Source organism: Mus caroli, unplaced genomic scaffold (genome assembly GCF_978045245.1).
Source record: "Mus caroli unplaced genomic scaffold, Mus_caroli_1 scaffold_10, whole genome shotgun sequence".
Lineage (NCBI taxonomy): Eukaryota > Metazoa > Chordata > Mammalia > Rodentia > Muridae > Mus > Mus caroli.
The window spans coordinates 124,369,247-124,375,623 of NW_028227265.1; the positions used below are offsets into that span (position 1 = coordinate 124,369,247).

A 6,377-nucleotide genomic window follows, 5' to 3' on the forward strand; every position below is an offset into this window, starting at 1 on the left:
TTTTTATCTCAACAGGTTATGAGAGTTTAAAACAATTCTACTTCGCATCCTCCTAATTGCGTTTGAAAAGATTTATGAAAAGAGTTCCCTCATCTTGGCTTACCTGTTGTCTGTATGCTGGGTGATGGTTCCAAGAGCCTTCTGCAGGAGTCTCAGCAGACTGTTCCTGCTATTACTATCATATTCTTCAATAACTGCTCAGCTGGAGTTTCTTAAAACTGATTTGCAAATCTTTGAAAGGGTAATCTCATTCATCAAAGCACCACTGCCCTATAGATCACACGATTTCACATGTTTTTAATTTTATTTTTTAAATTTATTTAATTTTTACTCTCCATATTTTATCCCCCAGCCATCCACCCTCTGACTGTTCCACATACCATACCTCCTCCCCAGACCTATGCCTCCATGTGTATGTCCCCACCCAACACACCACCTGACCTCTAAACTCCTTGGGGCCCCCAGTCTTTTGAGGGTTAGGTGAAATCTTCTCTGAATGAACACAGACCCAGAAGTCCTCTACTGTATGTGTGTTGGGGGCCTCATATCAGCTGGTGTATCCTGCCTGCTTGGTGTTCAAGTGTTTGAGAGATCTCAGGTGTCCAGATTAATTGAGAATTCTGGTCTTCCTACAGGGTCTCCCTTCTCCTCAGCTTCTTTCAGTCCTCCCTAATTCAGCAACAGGAGTCAGCTGCTTCAATCCACCGGTTGGGTACAAATATATGCATCTGACTCTTTCAGCTGCTTGTTGGGTCTTCTAGACTGCAGTCATGATATGTCCCTTAGAAGGAAACAGAGATTTCACAACTAAGGAATCTCAAATGGCTGAGAAGCATTTAAAGAAATGTTCAAAGTCCTTAGTGATCAGAGAAATGCAAATCAAATGACCTTGAGATTCCACCTTATACCAATCAGAATGGCTAAAATCAAAATCTCAGGTGACAACACATGTTGGAGAGGATGTGGAGAAAGAGGAAAACCCTCCATTGCTGGTAAGATTGCAAATTGGTGTAACCACTCTGGAAATCAATCTGGAGATTCCTTGGAAAATCGAAAACAGATCTACCTGAATACCCAGCTATACCACTCTTGGGAATATACCCCACCATGCCACAGGGACACTATGTTCATAGCAGCCTTATTTGTGATAGTCAGAAGCTGGAAACAACCTAGATGTCCCACGACAGGAGAATGGATACAGAAAACATGTTTCATTTACACAATGGAATACTACTTAGCTATTAAGAATGAGGACATCCCATCTATTGGATGGGACACAGGATCCCCAATGAAGAAGCTAGAGAAAGTACCCAAAGACCTGGAGGGGTCTGAAGCCCTATAGGAGAAACAATATGAACTAATCAGTACCCCCAGAGCTTGTGTCTCTAACTGCATATGTAGCAGAGGATGGCCACCAATGGAAGGAGAGGCCCTTGGTCTTGTGAAGATTCTATGACCCAGTATAGGAGAATGCCAGGGCCAGGAAATAGGAGTGGGTGGGATGGGGATCAGGAGAAGGGGGAGGGTATAGGGGATTTTCAGAGAGGAAACTAGGAAAGGAGATAGCATTTGAAATGTAAGTGAAGAAAACATCTAGTAAATATATTCTCTCTCTCTCTCTCTCATATATATATATATATATTATATATATATAAAAAATGAGAACATCCTGAGTTTTGCAGGCAAGTGGATGGAACTAGAAAATATCATCCTAAGCGAGGGAACTCAGGCCCAAAAGGACATTCATGGTATGTACTTACTAATAAGTGGATAGGAGTCAAAAGAAATTACAGAATACCCAAGATACAGTCCACAGAATTCAAAAAGCTCAACAAGCTGCAATGCCCAAGTAAGGACGCCTCAGTTCCACTTGGAAGGGAGAAGAACACTGGAACTTGTGTTTTCTTTACTATTCTAGAAGTCTGTATGCCCATCCTCCATACTCTTCTCCCCAACTCCTTGGTTATAGGTATGCCAGGACACTCAGCTTGATATATGAATGCTGATATCCAAACTCCATTCTGCAGGCTTGTAGCAAACATTTTAGCACTGTGCTATCTCTTCAGATCTCATGTAGAGAGGTCTGGTGGGGTGAGGAGTGGGGGTTGTGGACATCCTCATAAAGATTATTCAAAGGAGTCCCAAAAAGGAAAAGTGATTTGGGAGAAGTCTGCCATCAGGCAACATCCAAAGCCATAGGAGGTACTGGTTGTTATTAAGCAAAGTGTAAACTATTTGATTGATTACATTTAGCTATCAAACGTGGAGGCAGTGATTATGGTATTCTTGATCCATGAAATGATCACTTTTTACTTTACAGATTGGGAAGAAAGACCAAAAGTTTTGGAATTTAAGTGCCCATTCAGGTATAAGAGTGTGGCCAGATTAAACCCTCACCAGCTTCCCATACAGGCATTCTCCACTGCATTCCACTGGTTTTGCACTTTTTTGTTTTAAATCCTTAAAACTATGCCTTCCAAATTGGTCCAAATTAAATCTAGATTGTCTTCAGAAATTGATGATCATCCTAAAATAAATGGAAATCTATTTCACAAAGGAATTTGTAAAAACAAACCTGAGAGGCTGTTTAGTTGTTGTCACTGTGAGATTCTTTTGTCTGCCTCTGTTATTTGGGGAGGTTAGATATCCAAAAACTAATGAAAAGTGAAAATTTGAGCACTGCCACCAAACCTGAGAGAAATGCTACTCAATAACATTGGTCCTTCATATCTTAACTAAAAAGTGACCTGGGGAGTGAGAGTTGGGGAAGTCCTGATGAGTACCAGAAATTCCCTGCATAAAACTTGCAAATACTGCTTTATAACCATTTAATATGTTCAAAAAAAAAAGCCTAGAAATATCCTAGAAGTTATTGATCTAAAAGATGGTATCTTTTGTGGGTCAAATTATCATATATTTCTTAGTAAAACTGAATATGAGATTAGGATGCTGAACAGATTGGGTCAGATTAAAGAAGCTAGTTTAATTCAGAAAATAGCTTTAAAATAAGAAGTGTGAGGAGCAAAGCATGCTGGGCTCAGGCGGGCCGACTCAAGCCCTCTCGGTGGCATGTGAGCTAAGTAGAAATGTAGCCAGGGTCTCTGCGGTGTTTTCCTGGGTCGTGCAGAGCTCTGGGTATGGTGGCCTCAGGGCAGGACCTGGTGTTCAAGCTCTAGAGCTTCGCTAACAGGTCCTCAGCGCTTTACGAGAAAATTGGCGCAAACCCCGCGGAGAATCATCTAGAAAGAGTAGATTTATTTATTGTATATGAGCACACCACTGCTTTCTTCAGACACATCAGAAGAGGACATCGGATTCCATTACAGATGGTTTTGAGCTACCATGTGGTTGCTGGGAATTGAACTCGGGACCTCCCAGTCGGTGCTCTTAACCGCTGAGCCATCTCTCCAGCCCAGAAGAGTTTGAGTATTATCTATGGGCCAGATCTAGCCAGCTGGTAACCATGAGCGAATGGATGAAGAAAAGCCCCTTAGAATTGGAAGATTACGTTTATAAAGAAGTGATGATGATAGCTTGTGAGAAGGAATATAAAGGATGGCTTTTAACCACAGACCCAGTCTCTGCCAACATTGTCCTCGTAAACTTCCTTGAAGATGGCAGATTGTCTGTGACTTGAATCATGGGCCACTCTGTGCAGACTGTGGAAACCGTAAGTGAAGGGGACCACAGAGTACGAGAGAAGCTGATGCATTTGTTTACTTCTGGAGACTGTAGAGGATACAGCCCCGAGGATCTGGAAGAGAAGAGGGCCAGCCTAAAGAATGGCTGGAGAAGAACCACATCCCTGTCACAGAGCAGGGGGATGCACAAAGGACTCTCTGTGTGGCTGAGGTTCTGACTATAGACCCACCATATACTCCAGAAAATTGCAGCAGCTCCAATGAGATCATTCAGTCCCGAATTCAGGATCTTATTCAAGGACATCTTTCAGCTTCCCAGTGAGAGGCCAAGCACTGTGAACATGCTAGCTTCACCGTTTGGTTTTGTATTCAATTCTTCCAATGTAAGTCGATTATATTACAAGACATCAGAAGCACATGAGGGTTATAGGTGTATATGAGTATTTTAAGGTTTTGTTCAGGTCAGATCAGGTGAGTAGATCATGAGTGCTGGGTTCCTTAGGAATTGAAGGTACAAGAGCAGTGCCCCTGTGAAAATAGCACAGGGAAGTCAGATTTGAAAGGAGCTCTTCTTGTGTGTGACTTAAGATAAATTGCCCTTTTTTGTGAGACAAGAATACATTTTGAATAGGTGTAACAATGAAATAAATTTATAAATTTCAATATAAGATATTAAAGTAAATATCCGTTTCAGGTTCCTTTAAAAAGAAGAAAAAGAAGAAGAAGAAGAAGAAGAAGAAGAAGAAGAAGAAGGAGGAGGAGGAGGAGGAGGAGGAGGAGGAGGAGGAGGAGGAGGAGGAGGAGGAGGAGGAGGAGGAGGAGGAGGAGGAGAAGGAGAAGGAGAAGGAGAAGGAGAAGGAGAAGGAGAAGGAGAAGGAGAAGGAGAAGGAGAAGGAGAAGGAGAAGGAGAAGGAGAAGGAGAAGGAGAAGGAGAAGGAGAAGGAGAAGGAGAAGGAGAAGGAGAAGGAGAAGGAGAAGAAGAAGAAGAAGAAGAAGAAGAAGAAGAAGAAGAAGAAGAAGAAGAAGAAGAAGAAGAAGAAGAAGAAGAAGAAGAAGAAGAAGAAGAAGAAGAAGAAGAAGAAGAAAGATGTTAAAAAGCACTGGCTATTCTTGCAGAGGGCCTGGATCATATTCCCAGCACACACATGACAGCACACAGCATGCGTAAACACACAGGTCCATCTCCTAGGCTCCAGGCATGCATTTGATGCACATAAATTCATGCAAGCTAAATACCCATACACATAAAAAGATTTTAAATAAAAACATAATTTTAAAAAGTAAAATGAAATAAGAAAATAAAAGTGTCATGGAGATGAAATATATGTAACACAAAAACAGGAAATATATTTGAGGGTAAGAGGGGGACCAGAAAGAAAGTAATGAGAAAGGATGCCTGAAAAATAAGAATACAGTATATGATGCATGAATAAAAATGTCACAATCATAATATAACTTTCTACTTTGTATGGTAACTAAAAAGTTAATAAAAGTTAAAACCTTCTGAGAAAAAAAAGTTTCATAATGTGTCCCCAGTGACTGAAATTGTTACTCCACTCAGAAAACAGCATGGCTCAAAACTCATTATCAAGTGGCATTTCCACAAGTAGCCAGGGAATATGCAGTTTCCTATCAGACATTACATTCAGAGTCTGGGTAGATTTCTTTCCTGAATCAGAGCCTAAGAAACTACTTCATTTCCTTACCTCTTCCCAGCACTAGTATGTATCCAAGCTTCAACAGCAGCCATAGGTTATAGACAAAGTACTTAATTCCCCATGCTATAAAATTTAGATTTAAAAGTAACTTGTAAAGTCAGCAGCTTACTTCAGTTTCTTCCTGTCAACCGGTAATGGCCAACAACTCTAATTCTTAGGGACAGACAGGGAAATTATCATAGCCAAGAATAATTTTCTTTCTTTCTGTCTTTCTTTCTTTCTTTCTTTCTTTCTTTCTTTCTTTCTTTCTTTCTTTCTTTCTTTCTTTCTTTTTTTAACTAGAATAGATCATTTGGAGTACAATCCTGCCTCAAAATCTTCTCCCTCTGGAGAAGTGTTATAGAATTTAGTGTTGTTGGCTTGAATTATCAGCTTTCATTTTTGCTTCAGGACTATCAGTATGAGTTATCAAGGACATTAATTGTGACATTCTTTGATACAGTGATGCCTTCCTTCCAAATCAAGGCAGTACCTTTTAGGTTTTTATCTCTTATGTTATCAGAGGAAAAGTAGAAAGAGTTCTGTATTAATCTATTTTTTTAAACATGACGATGTTTATATCATTGCAAAAATTCTTCCCAGTAAAGCACAATGCCTTCCTGCTTCACAATCCAGACAGCAATAGTTTACTCCTGATAGTTCATCTTTATTATGAAAGGCATTGTGTTAGTTACTTCATGAATGTGTATGCAAGAATCTAAACATATCTTATGTTTTCCTCTCTTATAATTTAGAAAACAATGAATAAATAAAAAGGGAGAGGCTGGTGAAAAGATTAGTAGATGAATAGGGGAAATATATGAATGGAAAGATGATCAGGCATTAGATAATTAGTGAGTTTAAGAATTAAAGTGTGAATAGATGAATACATAGATAAATAGAAGATTTGTTCTGCTGATCTTTAGCAAAAACACCATATTAGAAAACCCACAAGAATTTCAAATATGTCTACTGGTAATTTTTGAAAATAAAATATCTACATAAACAAAGAAGGAAACAGATTGAGTTATTAAGTAAT

At 39.6% G+C, this 6,377-nt stretch overlaps 1 pseudogene; it reads left to right on the top strand.

Annotated features, from left to right (window-relative positions):
* The first annotated feature begins 3,463 nt into the window (after window positions 1-3,463).
* Window positions 3,464-3,963, top strand: LOC110300805 (gem-associated protein 6 pseudogene; annotated as a pseudogene).
* The last annotated feature ends 2,414 nt before the right edge of the window (window positions 3,964-6,377 follow it).